General features: G+C 43.4%; 1 long non-coding RNA gene across 2 annotated transcripts in view; it reads left to right on the top strand.

Annotated features, from left to right (window-relative positions):
• Positions 1–11816: 11816 nt before the first annotated feature.
• Positions 11817–22220, top strand: part of LOC310671249 — a 17736-nt gene continuing 7332 nt past the window's right edge. The window contains exons 1-4 of one of the 2 annotated variants that reach the window (XR_014507925.1): positions 11817–11974; positions 16211–16268; positions 18464–18646; positions 21568–21809. This is a non-coding gene — a long non-coding RNA (uncharacterized lncRNA). The remainder of the gene's footprint in view (positions 11975–16210; positions 16269–18463; positions 18647–21567; positions 21810–22220) is intronic. The other variant, XR_014507926.1, reaches the window with a different exon arrangement.

Here is a 22220-nt window from a genome sequence, read left to right as displayed (position 1 = left end):
GAGGTCTACCAACTTCCAGAATGGTAATAATGTAAATGACCAACCCATTTACAATGTGTGATACAAGGTCAGGCCTTCTATTTGTGCCCAGATTTTGAGACATTTGCATTGTTTTTGGAATCCAACAATAAACAGTATAGCTGCAAAACCTCTGTTTCTCAGACTTCACTGACATGCCAAATGAAAATATGTTGGAGATTTGACCTTTTTGTGTGTGTGGTGAAAATCTAGACCATTACCTCCTTCTCCTCCAACTCCTCTTCCCTCCCCCAGGTGATGCTTTTATATGCCTAAATATAAGGTTAAATCCAGACTAAGTTAGATCGATCAGTGAGGACAGTGGTATCAGTCACTTCTGGTTGCCTGCGAATCACCTGCATTTTGTGCCCAACAACATGATCTGCTTAAGAGGCATGTGAAGGAGTCAGAACTGGCAAAGGAAGGAGTCTCTTTATAACCTCTGCCCCACATATTCAACTCAGCTTGAATGATCATCAGTCCCTATTTGGCTGCTCTGCTTCTCTGCTAATAGGTCTTTTAATAGTTCACAATAGAAGTCTCTCCACACATTCAAAATGCACTCGCTTTGCACTTAATTTCAAATGAAAGGTGTGATAGCACATTTTGTATTAACTCCAAGTAACGTATAAGGGTCAACTCCAAGCTCTGTTACAGCTCAATTTCCATTTACATCACCCCCCCTCCCATAGTTAAAACCAGATTTTTTTTTAAAAAAATGGAAGCATGAAGAAACATCTGGAAGCCTTATGTCTGGATCTGTGTTTCCCCAAAAAACACCAAGTGTTCTTCTTCTAGCTTTTGTTCTGTTTTTTTCAAGCTAGTTCCAGTAATAAGACAGTACCAACTGATGCAAACAATAACAAACGTGAGGCTTCATATCTCATTGGTGCTTTAAATTGATCTCAAGCTGTACTAGTTATTTAAACTCATACAGGTTGCCAAGAAATTTACCAGAGAGCCACTTAGCCAGAGAATGACACAGATGGGAGGGATAAGAAGCCAGGGTCATGCAGTGGTTAGAGTGCTGGACCTGAGAGGTTCAAATGCCCACTCACTGAGTGACCTTGGTCTAGTCACATTTTCTCAGTCTAACCAACCTCACCATGTTGCTGGGAAGCTATAATGAAGAGGGGGAGTACTATGTATGCCATCTCGAGCTCCTTTGGAGTTTGATTTTCCTCCCAGATTTGTTTCTGAGCTATAGATATAAGGAGGCAAAGATATCTAGCCCATCCTGGGTTCATCACAACGTCTGTTTTCTCCATTCTGCCACCGGAGGCATAGTTGTTGAAGATGCAGGGCACAGCCTTCTCCACCTAGGTGCCCAGACTTTGGAATCAGGGAGGTACAATTGACTCTTTTCCTAATGGCCTCCTAACATATTTGTTGGCTCTCTCTTCAATCTTGGCTCCTAAATTATAAATTAGGTTGTGCTACTTTATTGTCATGTTAGTTTTGTTGTTTTTAGTCTATGGTAGGCTTGTTTTAATTATACCATTGTTAGCCACCCTGAGACTCTCTATATGGCTTGGAAAGGTGGTATTTAAATGTTTTAATAAACAAGTAATAAACAGGTGTCAGAGCAAATCCATATGCTGCCAAGTAAAGCAAAGTAAGTTTGGCATCATCACTTTGACCTGTGGACCAATTTCCTCCCCAGCTCCATTTATAGTAGTCAGATCTAAGCACCAATAAAATCCATCCACCGAGTCATCAACAAGAAATTTTATTAAGTGTGCTTCCGTGCCTTTTGACAGCCTGACTGCACTACTTCCTGACAACAGAAAGTTGGCTTAGCTTTCCTGAGCTCAGGCTGCAATCCTCCAAGAATGTACCTAACTTTGAAATAATCAGCCAATACTGTTTTGTTTTGGGGTTTTTTTTTTAAACTAAGCTCAGTTTGGCTCTTTTGGAAACTTTCATAGGATCAGAATCAAAATGACACTACCCTAGCCAATTAAGACAATTAAGAAGGCAATATCATGCTGTGTGTTAATAACCAATCTTGCAGCATTTCCGAGCACAATTCCAAGTGTTGGTGCTGATGTTTAAAGCCCTAAACGGCCTTGGTCCAGTATACCCGAAGGAGCGTCTCCATCCCCATCGTCCAGCGCTGAGGGCCTTCTGGCGGTTCCCTCACTGTGAGAAGCCAAGTTACAGGGAACAGGCAGAGGGCCTTCTTGGTAGTGGCACCCGCCCTGTGGAACGCCCTCCCACCAGATGTCAAAGAGAAGAACAACTACCAGACTTTTAGAAGACATCTGAAGGCAGCCCTGTTTAGGGAAGCTTTTAATGTTTAACAAACCACTGTATTTTAATACTTTGTTGGAAGCTGCCCAGAGTGGCTGGGGAAACCCAGCCAGATGGGCAGGGTATAAATAATGAATAATTATTATTATTATTATTATTATTATTATTATTATTATTATTATTATCATAATCATTATTATTACCCACACATCAAACACCCCATATTTCACTCTTTCACACACACTTACCCTTTCATCATTTGGCTTAACTGCCAATGAATAAAGATGGCATAATATTGGTCCCCAGAGCAGCAAGACACAGCAAAGTATGAAAGCTGGTGCTGTCCTTAGTGCTGAAACTGGAAACTGCTCAGCAAGCTTCAGCTATGCAGTTTTAGGAGTACTCAGTGAATAGGACAGAAATATAATATTCATGGTTTTCCTGCTTTACTACAACAAGCGTGATTTTTTATGAGATATGTTCTTAATGTCTGAGGCATGAACCACATCACATGTTTTGCAGGTTCCACTCCCCCTCTAGGTTCTTTTTATTCCCAGATGTCCAACAGGACTTTGGTTTAGACACTGGAAAGGGAAATACAACTTGTATCTTCTTTAATATGGTCCAGATGGGATCATAAATCAGGCAAAGCCTCCTTTTTTGTTCCATGTGGGTGAATGTCTGCAGCACCTGTGTAGCTGCTTGGCAGCTCTGCTGTTCCATTGATTTGATCTCATTTCTCACATCTCACTGCATACAGGGCCCCTGTAGGTACCCCACAGGCATACACCTCATGGCGGTCAGCTAGTCTGTGCCGGAACCTGCAAATGAATCGGGTGATTGTACACTTCCCAATGCATTAAGAGCAACAGCAGCCGAAAGGGTCCCACATATCGACTGTCTGGTTTGCATGGAGAATTTCTGATCAGATGGGGAGAAGAAGCCTGCCTGCTTAGCCAAGTGTGAGGCTGAGCAGACAAGGCCAGTCAATGCAAAGTTTCATTTAAAATAATAATAATAATAACCAGCCCAAACGTCAGGGCCCCTTAGATGAAAAAAATGCAGTAATGCGCTCCTTGTCGATAAATCCGGCACCTGGCTCAAAAGAAACTTAAATATTTCAGCACTTTCAGGATCGACCCACAGTGAGCCTGAAATTCCAGGCTTTGCTTTGAAAACTCCACTCCAGCTATGTCAAAGCTTAATGAGAAATGCCACAGATTGGCTCCTCAGGAGCAGTATTAGCTTTGGCAGCCACCAGATTAATTTTACAGCATTGCTCAGGGGAGGAAGAAAAATGAAACCAACACAACTGGATACTAGTATGGAGCTCAGAAGGCAGGGCAAAAAAAATATATGGGGCCTTCTTGCTGTGTTTCTCAACATTAAAACTATCAAGGACAGTTCTGGACATGCATAAATACTAAGCTTAAATTGGCATAGGCACTTACTTGACAGTCAGGGCAATTCATACTTTGTAGCCCACACATGGAGGCCATAAGGGAAATTGATTCCACATAGTGGCGTTCATGTTGTATGTGGTAAGCTTTATGAGGATCTTGCCTCATACACTGGATAACATTAGGCTGCATATTCCTGCCTAACTTTGTACGTCTCAGCCCCTGAGGAAAACCAGTTTCAAACTATCATGACCTGGCCTTGTCCAATTTATCTTGGATGGGGAGGAATCAAGCCAATCCTCAGTGTGTTACACCAATGCTTTCTATTGGGCTGAAGCTAGGCCACAACATTCTAGCACAGCATTGCCTTGATCACTGGCAGGAATAGCAAGTAATAAGAACATCGGACCAAGGGCCCATCTAGTCCAACATACTGCTTCCAGCAGTGGTGAGCCAGATAGCCTCTGGGCAGCACATAAACAAGACATGAAGGCGTTCCCCTGTTGTCTTTCTCCAGCACTCTGATATTCAGAGTTATGCTGCCTCTGAGCAGGGAAGGAAGTTCATAGAATTGAAGTAGCTATGTTGGTCAGTGCCTAAGATGCATCAGAGATGAGAAACTGCTATAGCGGTTACATAACTAGTAGCAGTCGCTAAAGAGTTGCAGGGGTTGCTCATCTGCCTTCTGAACACCAAGGACCACTGCTGGTTCCTGAGATGAAGAGGGGCAAGGTTTGGCAGGAGTATCTGATTTGCTTTGCTATGCACTCTTCTCCCTCTGAGGAACCAGCAGTGTTCAGATGGCAGGTGAGCAACATGGCTGCGCCTGCTCTACCCCACCAACTGGCTACATTAAAAAAAAAGGGGGGGGGATTCTCCTTGGACTCTGCTTGGGACAGCTGAGAACCATGAGCAGCTTAATGGGATCATTTTGTAGACCGGTTATAGTGGTGGAAGGGTTGTAGCTCAGCAGTAGTGCACATGCTTTGCATGCATAGAGTCCCTGCCATCTCCAGGTCAGACTGCCTGAAAGCCTGGGATGCCACTGCCAATCAGTCTTTATCATAATGAACTGGATACATCAATGTTCTGATGTGGTGTAGGGCAGCCTTGTGCTGTATGGATCTTTTTAGTAGCTAGGTCAGGGAAATTTTTATGTCATTGGGAGATGAAGGTCACTGATTTCCAAGAAGGGTGGAAAGATCAGGCTTTTGCCTGGAGAAGATGTGGAGGAAACCCAACCTTCAAAGCTCCACCCATCTTGGACTCCTTCCTTCCTTCCTTCCTTCCTTCCTTCCTTCCTTCCTTCCTTCCTTCCTTCCTTCCTTCCTTCCTTCCACTCCTAGCACCTTTTCTATCCAGCAATGCTGCTTCTGCCTTTCCTTATTTCCCAGCATGTTCTGGGACTGTGAGCTATGCTACAATAGAGAGGTGAGGTCAGTGGCGGAGCAAGCTGGGGTGGTGTGTGTGCCCTGTGTGTGGGGGTGGGCCCAGCTGGAGCAGGACATCCATGGGGCCTCTAAAGAGTCTGCCTGCCTCCTTCCACTCAGCCACCCTACAGCTGAGAAGGAGGGGGTAGGCGGACCACTTAGAGAGAGACACGTGGATTGGGTGACCCCGCGGTGAGTGTCGCCTGGCATTTTGTCACTCCCCCAGTGGTGACACCCAGGGTGGCCTGCCCCCAGCGCCCCCACCTTGCTCCGCTACTGGGTGAGGTTGCCTTGGAACGCATGAGCTGCACAAGTCAGTAGCTGGATTTCCAAACCAGCAGGAACATAGATATCATGAGTCAGGTTCAGAAGGGTGCTCATTATTGTTGGTAAAGCTCCAGTCAAAATAAAATAAATAGCCCTGACAGTGTTAGAGAAGCCAGGATTCTCTAAACTGCACCAAACTGTCAGCCAAAATTACTGTCAGTTCCCTGTCTCAGCCTTACCTTAGCTTTCAGATAATATCGGCACTAAGGAGATGGCAGTGGAAGCTTGAATGCAAAGAGGGGAGGGGGTGAGAACAGGCAAACTTGGAGAGAATCTCTTCCCTTTGGGTGCTGGAGTATTCCAACATCAAACCTTCTGTCCTCATTAAGAAGCGCTGTGTGTGCAGTTGTGACATCTTTATTCACACACCCCAAGACTTCAAAGCCTTCAGGAGATTTCCTTGGTGGATTTAACATTAAAAAAATATCAGGAGATGAAACGGAGCAAAAGGCAGCCCAGTGCATTCTTGCTCTAATTAGAACTTGGGTGAAAGGAAAACAGAATCAGGCAGGAACCAATGACATGAGCATTTGCTCAGGCATATCATGCAAAAAACAAACAAAAACAAAAACAAAAAAAACCTGTAACATGTGAATATCCACAATCTCTCATCCTATTTCCCCCCACCCTTGTGCATACATAAATTTAAAATATGTTGTTCAGATCATGCGTCTCACAGTATGGATTTTTTATTTTATTTTAAAATGAATGCATATATCAAGCAAACCTTATGGATGTAAGACCACCAAAGGTGAAATACATGCTAATATTATGCATTAAGCATTTTCTAAAACGAAGAAAATCTATAAGAAAGGAGCAAAAGAGAGAAAGATCAAACAACGCATTCCTGAAACAACACGGGAATGAAATTTGGTAACAGAAAATAGTACTGGATAAACTATTTGCGGTGAATCATTTATTTACATGAATTTAACCTCTTTTTGCTGCTTGTTTTTCATCCAAAGTTCACAATGTATGTGTGTTTAAGCAGTGCTTATTCATTAGTTTAAATCATTTCCGAGTTAATTTATGTAAATGCACTTGGTCTGTAGCTTTTTCATTGCATGAAATTGCATTTGAATTAAGTGCATTTGAAATGTGCAGTTCGAGGAGCCTTGATTGGATGCACAGGTCACACTGTATGCCCTCAACTTCTGATCAGGTAATAAAGATTACTCACTGCTTACTTTAGTACAACCCCACTGAGGTCAGTGGGAATACATTAATGCTCATGGCTGGGACGCTGGTTGCTATTCCAGGCAGATCACAGTGGGACTGAAAAAACAGACGTCTTAGGAGACTATTACATCTCAATGGCCATCAGTGGTGATAGCAAACACAAAAGAATGCAGTGATGAGGCACAGAATGTGCTCTTTACTTTAATATAGTATTATTGAGGTTTTTGTACAGAACATTATTACCAAAGATAGCTCTCTATTCCTCTTGTTCTTTTACAGAGTACTTGATTGCCAGCTTCCACTGATCCTTCGCCCCAGCTCCTGGTAATCTTTACCAGCAGAACCTTCAGGAAAAGAGAGATGCAGTACAAACAGAGGAAGTTTTGTTCACTTTTGTGGTTCAGAACATTTCCATTCTCCTTGCCATGAGACCCTTCTGCCCTGGGAAAGGCTTTGAGGTCAGCATTTGGTGTTAGGCCAAAGAGACGAATCGACAAGGTCGCTTTGGGTTCAAGTGCAGACAGCAATAACAACATAATTAATGGTGATAATTCACAAAACAAGAAAGGACCTACCAATAAGATCCTCATCTTTGAGATGGCCCTCATTCTATGCATTACCATACACAGGCTGTGGTTTAGCACCATCACTGCCTCACCTGAACTGGATGAAAAGGTTGGGTTTCATTTGCAAATCTGTTTTTAAAAGAACACTTGCCTCATGATTTATAGACCCAAGAGCCACTTGCAAAAGGTTCTCCAAATTGAAACACACTCAAATATAACACAGGAAGAGAAATTACATGGCATCCACACAGAAACAGGATTGTTCAAACTGCATTTCCTGTCCTCATCTCTGTTCTTCTCAGCTGTTGGACTAGGCAGTAGCTCCCACCAAGGGAGCTCTGGGTCAAGGGAGTAGAACTGAGAAGCTGGATCTCAGTCCACAATGGAAGCAGTTGGCAGTTGGTGCTAAATGATATGGGGGACTTAAATAGAACCAATAGAACTTGGTGGGAACCCATAGGACAATGGTCAGGGAGCTGAAAAACATCTCCCCACAAAAAAATAACAGCAACTCCTGGGGTGTCAATAGGTTGTCTAATAGGAATGGAACCATCTTAACATGATATCTCCAGTCCCCAACCCAGAAGGATAGTACAGTATTGGAGGCAGTGAATTTCAATTGCTGGGAATCGTAAGTGGGGAGAGTGTTGTTGTTCCAGTCCTTCTTGCAGGCTTCTCATAGGTATCATTTGAGAACAAGATTCTGGACTAGATGGGCCATTGGCCTGATCCAGCAGGGCTTCTCTTATGCTGATGGCACTGAAAGCCTGAGGAATAAACATGGTCGTATTCCCCCCTCTCTTTCCAGACATACACGTAGGTAATTCATATTTATTGAGAACCATGAACAGTTCAAAGAGTTTTAAAACTGGATTAGCCAACACTCTCTTTGATGGATTCCCGGATTTAATTCTTGGAACAAGTTCCCAGCAGAGTGTTCCATTATTGCCATGTTGTAATCTTCCTCCATAACATGTGAAATTGGCCGTTGTCAGAAAAAAAAGTTAAGTGGTTCTTAAATTGTGATCTACCAGTGGACTCTGGTGCACTTTCAAGGGAACTCTCTGGACGCTACCAGGAAAAGAAGGGAGAATGCTACCAAAATACAAGCAGCTTCTTGATATTTCCATTCCTTGCTGAATAAGCACGCCACTTTAGATTCTGAGTTATTACAACTGAAATGGGGGGGGGGGACACCTTTCTTTTCAGCAGCCTGCCCACCTCACCCTGCCATTCTAATCATTCTACTTCTATGGTCAAGTTGCACTCTTTCTGAAGGAGCAGGTTCACAATATGGCACAATTTGCTGTCCCTGGAGGTTCAGGTAGCCTCTGTGTCTAGAAGTGTATTTTTCCAATTGCAATTGGTATGACAGTTATGATCTTTCCTGGGATGGGAAGGCTTGGCCATAGTTCATGCATGGCTTACTTCAAGACTGGATTACTGCAATGTGCTGTATGCAGGCTTCCTTTGCACATGATCTGGAAGCTGCAGTAAGTGCATAATGCTGCAGCACATTTGCTGACAGCAGTGAGACCTTGTTAGCACATAACACCTGTGCTGAGGTTACCAGCACATGAATGACAGTGGTCAAGCTATCCTGGTGCAGAAACAGCTGTAGTTGACTTACCAGCCAAAGCTGGTAAAAAGCATTCCTCAACCACTGAGGTTACCTATGCCTCTAGTAACAAAGATTGCTCCAGGAGCACCACCAGACTATGACCCTGCTCTTTCAGGGATAGCATAATCTCTTCCAAAGCAGGCAATTGACCAGTTCTCCAGACTTGGTAACTACCCACCCACCCATAGTGCCTCTGTCTTGCCAGGATTCAGAATCAGTTGTCATGTCTTCACCCAAATAATTATTGCAACTGTAGTTTACCCCTTAAAGGTAAAGGCACCCCTGACTGTTAGGTCCAGTCGTGGCCGACTCTGGGGTTGCGGCACTCATCTCGCTTTATTGGCCGAGGGAGCCGGCATACAGCTTCCTGGTCATGTGGCCAGCATGACTAAGCCGCTTCTGGCAAACCAGAGCAGTGCACAGAAACACAGTTTACCTTCCTGCTGGATCAGTACCTATTTATCTACTTGCACTGCATGCTTTCGAACTGCTAGGTTGGCAGGAGCAGGGACCGAGCAACAGGAGCTCATCCCGTTGTGGGGATTCGAACCACCGACCTTCTGATCGTTAAGTCCTAGGCTCTGTGGTTTAACCCACAGCACTACCTGCGTCTCTAGTTTACCCCTTGTTGTTGTTGTTGTTTAGTCGTTTAGGCATGTCCGACTCTTCGTGACCCCATGGACCAGGCACTTCTGGACCAGGCATGCCAGGCACTTCTGTCTTCCACTGCCTCCAGCAGTTTAGTCAAACTCATGCTGGTAGCTTCGAGAACACTATCCAACCATCTCGTCCTCTGTCGTTCCCTTCTCCTTGTGCCCTCCATCTTTCTCAACATCAGGGTCTTTTCCAGGGAGTTTACCCCTTACATAGTTTCAATTCCTAGTACCCTCAACAAACGACAGTTCCCAGGATTATTTTGGGGGGAGACACACACTCTAAATGCATGGCTAGCTCAGTGGATAGAGCATGAGACTCTTAATCTCAGGGCCGTAGGTTTAGCCTGAAGTTGGACAAAGGATTCCTGCATTGCAGGGGGTAGTACTAGATGACTCTTGTGGTCCGTTCCAACTCTACAATTCTATAATTCTATTAAATTCAACGTGTGGATGTGAATCCTGCATGATGGGTTTGGCTTGAGGAAGACGAAATGCTACTCTAAGGAAACCTGCCTCAAGGGATACCAAAAGCATGAAGTGGTTATTCCCCTTGCACAAAATAGGATTTAAATTCAAGAAATGGCATGGTTCTTCTTCAGGAGTGGATTCAACTTAATAATATAACCACTTGGCAGCTAATAGGAATTTAATTGGATTCACGTGTATGTCTACAGCATAGCCTATGGCATCAAGCCAATACAAGAGTGTGTGTATTGATTTGATTATCCTGTATGTCCACACAGATTTAATATTTTCAGTTGTTTTTCCCTGATCAAATGAAGTGTTTTCCACTGATTAATTAATTTTAATTTGTTTTCACTTCAAGCACAAGATTTGTTTTTTATTGATAGTAAAGTATCCATACTTGTGATATGCTGCAATTAACTTGCTCTCCCTTGCCGTTAAAACCTAAAGTGCTCCAGCTTCAATAAAATAATTTATGCCCATTGACCCATTGACTTGAATCTTTCTTATTAAAATGTTGGTTTGACTTGGAAAACAAAAACAAAAAATGCTGTATTAGCTTCATATCCTAAGTTATATACCATTATTTGGTTTCTAATTAAGAAACCCCTTGCCATATGCTTGCTTTTGCTCCCTGCACAAAGCATTTTCAAGAAACATCAGCTCCTATAGAGATAAAAGAAAGTGAAGCTTCCCCAAATATATCCCCCAGAGTCTTACAGCTGTGAATAATTGGTTCCCACAACTATGAATAATTGGTTCCTACTTATGGAGAACCATTTTGCTCCGTTGCACCCAAATGGAGATGTATTGCTTTGCAGCTCAGGACAATAGTTTGCAGCTAGTTTGGAAAATAGACTGTCCTTTCACTTCCCAGGAAAGCATATCAAGCTCTGACTGTATCATTAGTGCAACTACAGCTGTATTTAGTGTAACAATTGAGTGTTATCAAAAATTGATCTGAGTGAACTTGGAACTCCTGCTATACATCAAGCTTAGTTGGGCCCACCAAACTTCTCACGCCCAGTCTGGTTGTGTCTTTTTAAATCAGGGCTGAGCCACAGCCACACTTTCCACCTCCTCGGGAATTTTATCCAAGTAGCACAGAACCAACCAGGTAAAGGCTTATGTGGATCTAAACCAACTTTATTTGCCAGAGTCAAACAGGGTGGGGGGTGGGGAGGGGGGCTCCTTAAGCCATAACTGAGACCTGGGAGACCAGAGTTCAATGTCCAATCAAGAGTGAAATTCACTGGGTGACCTTGGGCCAGGCGCTGTCTCTCAGCCTAACCTACCACACAGGCTTGTTATGAGGATATGATTTGGAGGGGAATAACAATGTATGCCCCTGTGGGCTTCTTGGAAGAAAGGTGGGCTATAATAAATGTAATCAATAAAAATTGCCAGGGGGATCTGCCAGAGCAAACAAGAACAGAGGCACTGTAGGGACAACAAACCATCCGTTTCTGAGCTCCAGTCATTAGGACATCAGAGGCTGGAGAAAATACAATTCCCCAGATTTTTGGGGCATTACAGTTTCATTTAGGGTTTTAGCCTTGATCCCTACCCTGAAACTAGTTAGACACATAACTCCTCAGGCCAGCTCTGAAAATATTCCTTAGCTCTTGCCAGAGTCCCTCCCCCTTTTCTTTAATGACCTAGTTTTTTTCTCTTCTTTGAGCACTAGATGTTATATCCAAGGTGAGAAAGCATCATGTTACACACGAGAGGAAAGGCTCCCAATAATTCCAGGCACACCTTTTTAATGTGCTCATTTGAAGTTGTTTCATGAACTCTGTCGCTTAGAGGTCACACTGATGCCATTTTGGAATAATCTTCAGAGAAGCGCCTCTCTCTGAACAAATCCCCCTCAGATGGCTCAGCTTCCCACCAAGTCCTGCTTACGGTGGAATCCAGCTATGGCCTTGCTCTGTGGTAAGCCCACATTGCCATAGCAACCCAGTGTTGCTCCACACCTTCAGAACAGACTACCTTGGCTCGCAAAGCACACTGAGATGAATGAAGCCTGTTGAAAAGAAGGGAAGAGGAGAAGGGCAGGGTAAGACACAAGTCAGATTAATGGCTGGAATACAATCAAAAACAAAAGTTAAAATGAAAATGTTAATCATTTAAAAGAGGGCCTTGCTGGAATTGCTTGCTTTATGGCTTAGAATAAAAAATAGAAGCAGGGAAAGAAGTAGAAGTCTCTATAAGAATAATTTAGTGTCTGGTGTAATGAGCTTCCTTTTTCTTTGGTAGTTCACTGTGCTGCCTTATCACTTACCCGGTGATTGACTGAGTCCTCTCCTTGCTTGTTCCTGCTAAGCAGCAATTCACCATCTGGCAGTCATAATTTCTTTTTTATCCTATATTCCTTTGTAATTAGGAAATAAGTTACGTTCCGCCCTGCTTGGGAAGGAAGAAACATGTCTGGCATATTATTTACAGATGACACTCTAAGGAGGTGGAGCCATTTTGATAATGATGGGTGGCATTGCTGTTTTTCTAGAAAAAGAGGTGCCAGAACTCACCATGAACACCTCCCTTGTTCTCTTAGAATGGCAATGGTGACCACCTGAGAGGTGACAGAACTCATCTGAGAGGTGCCAGAACTGAGTTTCTGCAAGTTCTAGCTGAAAAAAGCCCTGATTTGTGGGGAGTTTGAGCCCTGTCCTGGGAACACAATGACCCATACCCTAAAGAAACATACATTCCTATCTGGCTTCTAGCGAAAGTATTTAAATGTGATTATTATTAACACCTAAGTTTTGATTAATTGTTACTGCTTTTTTTGGAAAAGGTGCAGTGTGGTTTTAATCTGTGCTTTTATATGGCATTGTATTTTGCTGTTATTCTCTTACACATTCCCATGTGAGGGTGACATTCCATGAAGGGCAGTTTTGAAATAGTTTAATAAATTAATTTATTTCTGCTTATTTAAAACAGTTATACAGGTCACCTTTAGGAGTGAAATTAACACAAAGGATATCTTCTCAAGTGGCCCCCCAAGTTACGAATTGCTGCTACTGCTACTTACTACAAGTATTTAACATTTAATAATAATAAAAAATGCATGCAGCTGAATAAAACATGGAAGCAGAAGAGGGCTATAACTCAGTGGCAGAGGACATCCTTTGCAGGCAACAGGCTTCAGTTTCAAATTCTGGCACCTCCGGGCATGGCAGAAGAAGAACTCTAGGGAGCCACTGCCAGCCAGTTTAGGCAGGGCCAGCCAAAGGCATATTGGCATCTGAGATGGAACCCAACATGGTGACCTCTTCCCCACGGGGTGAGGAAAGAACTACATCAGGAACAAGGGGGAGAGAAAGTTTGACATTGGGATCTGCTGTCCTGGTGGATCCTGCCACCTGATGCAGCTGGCCTCATGGGTGGGCCGGCCCTGAGTGTAGGCAACGCTGTGTTAGATGGACCAAAGGTCTGACTCAGTCTAACACAGCTTCTTACATTCCTACTAATCATGCTCTCTGCTCCTTGTATGTTTGTTATAAGAGGGTTCTTCACACATTATGGGAGATAAAAGCAATTTATTAAACATTACTTGTTTATTTATACGATTTCTTATACCTGCCCTTCACTATAATGTCCCAAGGTGGATTACAGCCATAAAATAGACAACTGGAAGAACCGATAAAGGTGTTAGCAATTATGAAACAAGTATAACACCATAAGAAATGGAACAGAACAGTGTGAATTTTACCAAAAGAAGTGGGTCCCACAAAATAAAAGACATTAACTGTCAACAGGGCTGTTTTAAGCATATGCGGCGCCGGGGTGCAAAGATCCACCCGGTGCCCCCCCCCCAGTTGCCCAATCCCAGGCGCCCAGGAGGGGGGAGCCGGCCGGCCGCCTTAGCGTCTTGCTGGCTCGGTCGCCTCCTAACTTGCGGCACAGAGCCACCCGCAGCAGAAGAGCCTGCCGCAGCACTCCAACCAATGGGCAGGCTCTTCCCCGGATTCAACTCTCAGCACCGGACTCTTGGCCTGGCGCCCCTGAGAGCCTGGTGCCCGGGTACCCCTAGCACCTATGAGTAAGACGGCCCTGACTGTCAAAGGCCAGCATGTGGTAAAAACTGTACAAGGAAGGTGCAAGATGCAACTTCGTGGGTGAGGGGAGTTGCACAATTTAGCAGCTGCCACAGAGAAATCCCTTTTCTGAGCCATTGTTCCCCACATTTGTGAGGGTGGCGGAATACCAAGAGAGCCCCTCTGCAGATCTTAACACCCAAGAAAGCCAGTAGGGATGGAGATGATCTTTCAGACACGTGAATGTGGCAGAACCAACTAGTGGACTCTTGAAGCACATGCAGAACTCATGTCCTATCATAAATACCAATTGATGCACCTTTCGTCTGTCACCTGTTTTACTGAGATTTGTCAGTGGCAGCAGCACCCATGCTATGGGATTCCCTTCCCAGAGACATCTCTTTGGCTCCTTCACTTGCTATTTCACCAAGATTTAAAGATACTTTTTTCAGGTGGCCTTTTCTCCTGCCTAACAACTTTTTTGTGTATGTATTTTGAAATCTTGGCAGATGGTTTTTAATTGGTTTTAACTGCTGCAATGTTGCTTTTTGCACACTTTGTATTGCCCCCCCCCATTTTCAGCATTTCTCACTTGTTCTACCATGAGGCTTTACAGTTTTATTCTTGTTCAATCATATGTTGTCTTGAATATACTGTTGAAAAATATATCAATAGGTGAAATCAGTGCACTTGCACACATGTTTGCTTCCCTTTTATTATAGACGTGTAATGTGGAGGTGGAAGAAAGGATTTGAAAAAGGAACAGCATGGTTAACTGTGCTGACAGGTATGGCTAAAGCAAAGTAAAAAAAAAAGTGAGTGAAACTCAAGAAGGAAGATTTTAAAAGAGGTATCCTAAGGGATAAAGATGAGGAGGCCATTGTAGGCATAGAGAACAGTGGCAGAAGACAAAAATCAAAAGTAAAAGCAGGAAGCAAGGGAGGTGGTGGCTAATTAATTCCTGGGCTTATCTTGGGCCCTAAAAGAAGCCAAACTCAGAACACCAGAAGCTCTTCTCTGGATATGTCCTGAATTATAATGCTGTGATTTGTGGCGCATATGTAATGCGACTGAGAATCCATTTATTTGGGGTATGAGCTCAAGAGACTCACATTGAAGTTAAATTTCAGAGGCAATTCTCAACAAGTTAAGGACAAAACTATAAGTGACTTATTGGTAGATATGTGTAAATATTAGGAATATTGGAAAATTACTATGAGAACAGAAACAGGAGTGGAAATTGCTAGTGTTCCCTTGTTCGTCCCATCTCCGAAATGGAAATCAGTCCAGTGAATACAACTGGCGTTTTGTTGCTGCTGTTGCTTCTAGGGTACAAATGATACACAACTAATTATGTTTGCCTCCATTTGCCTTGCATTGGCCTTGCATGGAAATGAATGGGGCGGAATCACATAATGACCTAAGGTATGACATCGGTGTAAATTATGAAATAGATTACATAAATTACATTATTTTGTCACGGTGGAAAGCGAGATGAATAACATGGCTTCTGAAGTAAGGCCCCTAGTAAATGCAAAAGTCTTAACTGTTAAAAGCATACTGTGCATTAGCCTTACATAAAGGAACAGCAACAAGGTCAGGATATCTGCCTGGAGATATTCAGACTATTTTAGAATCAGAAGTGGTCCAAGGTGAAGCAGGCTAGCTCCGAGGCTTTGAAGCTGCTTTAGCACTTGGGAGGACGTTGGTAGCTGTTCCCCCCCCAGTCACCACTCCCAGAATCCCCCCAATTCTCTATAAATAGAAATTTCCAGGCAGAGAGGAAAGGGGAATCCTGAAGAGGAGTATGGTTCTTTGATGGACAGCTTTGACGGACAGAATTACTTCATTAAGACGGCCCTTTTGTTTCAAATAGGGACGTGGGTGGCGCTGTGGGTAAAAGCCTCAGCGCCTAGGGCTTGCCGATCGAAAGGTCAGCAGTTCAAATCCCCGCGGTGGGGTGCGCTCCCGCTGTTCGGTCCCAGCGCCTGCCAACCTAGCAGTTCGAAAGCACCCCTAAGTGCAAGTAGATAAATAGGGACCGCTTACTAGCGGGAAGGTAAACGGCGTTTCTGTGTGCAGCTCTGGCTCACCAGAGCAGCGATGTCACGCTGGCCACGTGACCCGGAAGTGTCTTCGGACAGCGCTGGCCCCCGGCCTCTTGAGTGAGATGGGCGCACAACCCTAGAGTCTGTCAAGACTGGCCCATACGGGCAGGGCTACCTTTACCTTTACTTTGTCTCAAATCACAGTGCTTTGGGGAGGATGTAGAAAGACTTTGACTTCAGTACAGACTGAGCAGAAAACAAAGTAAGTTGTTTTTAAAAGCTTCAATTACACTTTTTAAAATTCATCACTCCTTAAACCCTGCATCTATCCTCCTGAAATTATGCACAGAACCTACCTAAAGGCACCTCTGTCTTGTATGTCCCTACTCATGCAAATTCTGAGAGCTCCCATGCAGAGCTACAATTCCCACAGTTCCTTGGGTAGAGCAATTGATAGTTAAAATACTTTGAGAAGTGTAGCTGCGTGAGGGGACTTGGAGCCTCCTAATAACTCTCAGCACCCTTAATAAACTACAGTTCCAATGATTCTTTTGTCATGCATGACTGTTAGAGGTAGAATAGCGCTTTGAAGGTTTGGTGTAGTTGTAGCCTAAGAGTGCGGAATAAATTTGTGACCCACCACATTAGGATGTGAGTTTGGTGGGAACAGAGGACAGGTCTTTGTCTGTAGGAGTCCTGCCCTCCATCGCTGCCTACTTTTAGAACGGCAGTAAAAATGTTTGGCTCTGCATAGCTTTCAATAGTTTCAACGATGCTTTGATTTTGCTCCTCCTGGTTCTAAGATATTTTCCGCTCTGTCCATCATCTGGCTTATTGTTTAAAAATGGCTTTCTTCTTCAAGTATTTCAACTATTTATGTTCAACTTTTCTGTGGGGAAAAAACCCACCCAAGTAGTTTACAAGCAAATCAAAAGTAAACACTGTGTAGAAAACAATAAAACTGATAGTGCATCAAAATCCATACGATGGGATTCTATTCGTCAATACCTGCACAAGTTCAACAACTACTAAGGCACCCGTCCTTCAATCAGGCTACACCTGCGCACATTCCTCCACTTAAACCCACCCACACCCATAAACACAATTTTCCTCACTCTTAACGGTTGCCTTTAACGTCTTCACATTTACGCATTGCCTTGGGGGGGGCTTTGTTAAGACCAAAAGATGGTTTATAAATATTTTTTTATAAACGAATAAATGCATTTAAAAAACTAAAGCAAGGATGACAAGAAATGTAATACATTTAAGAACACACACACACCCGTTTTATGCTACCTTCTCTCAGAGAACAAAGCAACTCCCTAGAAATTCATGGCTTTTGTGACAGAAACTGTAAGTAGGTGGCAGGGGAGGGGGAAAAAAAGAATTCTAAAGAGGGAAATAGCTTTGTCTTGTCTCTTCAGTTACTGCAGAAAGAAACATTTCAGAGTCGGATCTCCGTTACACATAGCTCACAGAACCAAAATTCCTGGATAGCTGGAATTTCCTACGTGACCTCTACATACTGCCATGATCAATGTTAGCCTATCTCGGCATCTGATTATCCAAATGTTTTGGCTCTCCCTAGGGCCGTTTAGTTAAATGAGGCAGCACAGTATTTAAAAATGTACAACAGTGGAAGGAAATGCCAAACTGGTTAAAAAAAGCTAATAAACACCCACTCAACCATCCCACATCATCATCTTCTGCTACACTTCACCTCCAGTCATAACAGTGTGTTTTACGCTTACGCCTACAGCTCCCAGTTGGGGACACCAGCTGTAGCTTGCTTGCGCTCCTCTAAGCCACAAAGCAGAGAGGCCCCGGCACAGCCGCGCAGAGCGCATTCTCCATAGCCCCGAGAACTACGACTGCCAATCTGTGCGGCATGCTGACAGAACGGGGTTCGTGCGCCGTGAAGAATAAATGAAATAATTACAAGGCACCCACAGCACGGGAGGATTCCCAACTGTGAAGTCACTGTACAAACGAGCTGTTTGGGGCTCACTTCTTTCCAGCAAACCTTCAGTGTGTGGGGCAGGGATTATGTTCTTGTTGAAATCTCTGCAGTACAGTAGTGACCCCATAAGGTGTGTGGTGTACGGAGGCTCTAGACCACCTGCCAAATCCGCAAGACCACCATATACAATAATTTTGTCATGCATTCTCTTTTCTCTGACAGATATGCGCCATGTCTGAATTTCCCAGAGACATGCACTGACATAGTGTTATCGGTTTTGCATGTCCTATGCATCCTGACTTCCTGCTATGTTCTGGAGTGCTTCTGGCTGCTTTGCCATGAAGAGTCCTCATCGCCAGTTGTAGACTTTCCTGTGCTAGCTACTGTTTGTTCTCTCTCTCCCTCCCTCCCTCAGCACTTCAGTTGTTTATGTTTAAGAGCAGAGTGGTAATGTAAAGGCTCTCCTACTGCTGGTGTGCACTTTTGGTTTATTACAGTTTCTCGAATGATTGCTCTCCAAAGTGGAACTTTGTGGATGTTTCCAGAAACACGGGCTTACCATATATAAATGTCACTGTTAGCAGAGCGGACCGAGGTGACAGATGGAATTGCTTGGCTTTGTGTGCGCTCCCTCTCGTCCACATCTGTTTGGGATATTCTCTGGATGTAAGATTTAAGTGGTAAGCTTACATATGGAACTACATCATATGGCATTATTACTAGCTTTTTTAATTTTTTTAATCTTGCTGCATTATGGCAGGTAATGTAAAAAAGCATGTGTGAGAGCAGGGCCACAAAGCATAAAACGAAAGCAGAGACTGAAAGGCAAATGGCTAAACTGGGAGAGCCCCACAAAATGTATTTTGCACAAGGCCCTACAACGAAGAATGGCTGCCATTGCTGCATCGGGTGTTAATGGATCATTCAGGCACTCCTGTTGTAAGCCACATCTGAACCAGAAACTTAAAGCATTATTATACCACTTCAACAGTCATGGCTCCCTCCAATGAATCTTGGGAACTGTAGTTTGGGAAGAGTGTTGAGATTTGTTAGGAGGCCCCTATTCTCCTCACAAAGCTGCAAAGCTGGATTTCCTGTGAAAAGAGAGTTACTATTGAACCACTGTGAGAGCTATATAGTGCGGATGTGGCCTTAGAAAGGAAGAGGAAGTATTTTCTTTTTTTTTTATATAATAATATTTTATTGTGTTTTACAATAAACATAAAACAACAGTACACAAACAACGTCACAACAAAAAAAGAGAAAAAAAACAAAAAAAGAGATCACAAGAGCAAAAGCATTACAACACTCAAATGCGAAACAATAAAATACAAATAAAGAGGGTATTTAAAAACAATTCTTGTCTCCATATGTTCTTTGCATTAACTTACTTCTCTGACTTCCCCAAACCTCCCTGCTCTGTATTCCAATTCAAATATTCTGTCTGCAATTTCTTTCCCTCTGTCATAATTTGATTTTCTAATCATCTTAAATACATATTGCATAGTTGCATTTCCTTCAATCCAAATTTTGGGTCTTTTTCTATTCACTTTTTTACTAATAACCAATCACCATCAATGGAAGAGGAAGTATTTTCTCTCAGAATAGGCTGCGTGTTGTCCGGGGCCTTACTCTGAAGCACCTTAAACTTAGGTGATGGAGTGATGGTTGAAGCTGGTTGGAGCAGTGAGGAACAGCAGCGTGCACACAGAACTTGCACACAACGCCACCTGAGAAAGCAGACACACAGACATAGAGGCTGAGTTCTTGCACAATTGTCATACTGTGTCACATAGGTGCCAACTCCCTGAGTAAGCACCCACAAAATTCCCCATGAAGAGGCTGGGTACCCACAAATTTCAGTGCCAGAGCCACGGCCCCAGGCACCCATGGTTGCGGGGACAAGTTGGCACTCCTGCTGTGTCATTTTGTAATGGGTGGAGGTAAATACTTCCAGAGCTACTGTTTGGCCTAGAAGGGGAACTGCTAGTTATAGCCCTCCACAACTTCCCTCCTGAGGAAATAACAGCTTTGGGGAGGGGAGGGGTGTTGGAAAAACAGTTTGAAGAGAAAAGTCAATCCCACTTCCCTGTGCTGTAGTCTCAAACTGGATAGGGAGCTCCTGGAATCCACCCCCCCCCCCCAAATTAAATGAATCCAAATGTGATCATGCATTTCACATGTTGCCCTTAAAGTAAATCATCTCAGATGTAGAAGTGAAGTGTGCCTCTGGGAAAGAAGTGTGCTTCACCTAACACTATCTCTGAACAAGGAAGACAGAAAGCTGTTAGCTAGAGTAACCGGAACGCTACTCTTTAATGTGGACAAATGCTCTTTTGCCTTTAATGGCTCCCTGGCCCAGTACTATAGCCTTTTCTGTCCATTCTGTCCAGTGTGAGGTCCAAACTGGACTGGCGGGAGAGAGGAGTCATGCCATGAAGCTCTGTAAGCAACCTTGGAGGAGAAACCACTTCATTTCCTAGCAGAGCATTCCCAAGTAAAGGAAGCTGGTCAAGTTTACACCAGTTTAAGTTGCAGTGATGTAAATTACCCTATTCCAAACTCCATTTGGGAGCAGTGTACTGCTTGCTGAGCCAACCTGAGCCTGGCAGAAGGAAAGCAAAGCTCTGAAACAGAATTTGACTTACACAACCCTTTTTTACTAGTGTAAATTCCCCCCAAGTTACCAGGTCATGTGCCTGAACTGAATTTGGTTTGGAATAGGTCTAAGTCTCCCACCTCCTGCATGCCCAGCTTTTGGACTTAAGTGAAGGTTCTTCTTGGTGAGCCAGCATAACCCGGTTGAGATAGCTACACTGGTCTAGCCCCAGCTGAGCCCCAGCTGAACCAAGACAGCCCAAGATCTGCCTATTCCCAGTGATTCTTTGGTTTGAATTGTGCTGTAACATACTGCAAAAAATACTGTTAAAATAACAGCATAATTTCCACATGTACCACCCAAGAACCTTTGATACAAATATGATAGATAAATAAAACAAACACCTGTATTTATTCCATCAAATAACTAGTAGAAGAGAGTCTTTCCCACTTGGAACGATACAAAAAAATTGCCCATGCACAAAAATTGTGTATTTTCTTTTTCCTGCTTCTGTGTCCTGTTTCCAGATTAATCTTATGCAGAGTTAATTGAAATTAGCGGGCTTAGGTGCACCTAATTCTCCATAGGATGGCAGCCTTAATAGGGTATTTATGAGCATCAGTTCATCTGCACTTTCTGAAAGAGCAAATGAAAGAGTTATTTCTACATATAAATGTGTGCATATCATTTTTTAATCTATGAAAGGACAAGTAGCATATCATAGAAAGCAGCGCATCTGCTTGATACAGTGACCAAATATGAATATGCAGAGACATAGAGAGAATTTATTACAGAGTTAAAATGAGAAAGTGTCAAAATAAAGGAAGGAAAGAAATCCATATTTTGAATCTGAGAACATTTGAGTTCTGACTGACACACACACACACACACACACCCCAGTCAATTTTTGAAAAATCAAATCCGTAAATTTTGAATTCTGCAATCTGATATGCTAATCTGACATGCTCAGTGCTCTTCCTTGCCTCTTTCTTACTCTAACAGGTAGCAGCCTATAGGACACCAGCCATTTACCAGCAACCAAAGCAATGAGTAACGGATTCATAGGACTGATCAAATCATAATAACGCCATCACAGTTAAGAATCTAAGCGCCCTGCCGGATGAGACCAAAGGACTATCTAGTTCAGCATCCTATTTCCCATAGTGGCCTCTGAAAGAGCCAAGCAAGATAGGAAGGCAATAGCCCTTCTGCTGCTCTCAATTCCTAACAGATGGCATTGAGAGGTATGTGGCCCCTGATCCTGGCCATTGAGGGGTATATCCTGGGGAGAGGTGGTGTGATTGGCATTTAGCCTGGGGAGAGTCTCAACCTCAGGTCTCTGAGGTTCCTCACCCCTGAACGATGTGGTGTATGAAGAAGTACTTCCTTCTCTCTGTCCTGAACCTCCCATCAATCATCTTTATTAGATGAGCTCAGCTCCCAGTACTATGAGAGAGGGAGAAAAACCTCTCTGGAGGAAATGAAATAGGTGCATTCACACCATTTAGGGGTATTTTCAAGCTCATGTCCAGTTGTAGACTAGCACACCTTTAGCAAAGTGTTACTGGAATTAGATTTGCATGATTTGGTATATTTATATTTTAATATTAGTATTATATTACTTCATAGAAACAGTATATTGAACCATTTAGGTA

Source organism: Podarcis tiliguerta (assembly GCF_965153285.1).
Source record: "Podarcis tiliguerta genome assembly, chromosome: 2".
NCBI lineage: Eukaryota > Metazoa > Chordata > Lepidosauria > Squamata > Lacertidae > Podarcis > Podarcis tiliguerta.
Note: the sequence above shows the minus strand (reverse complement) of the source record. Positions and strands in the feature narration are given on the sequence as shown.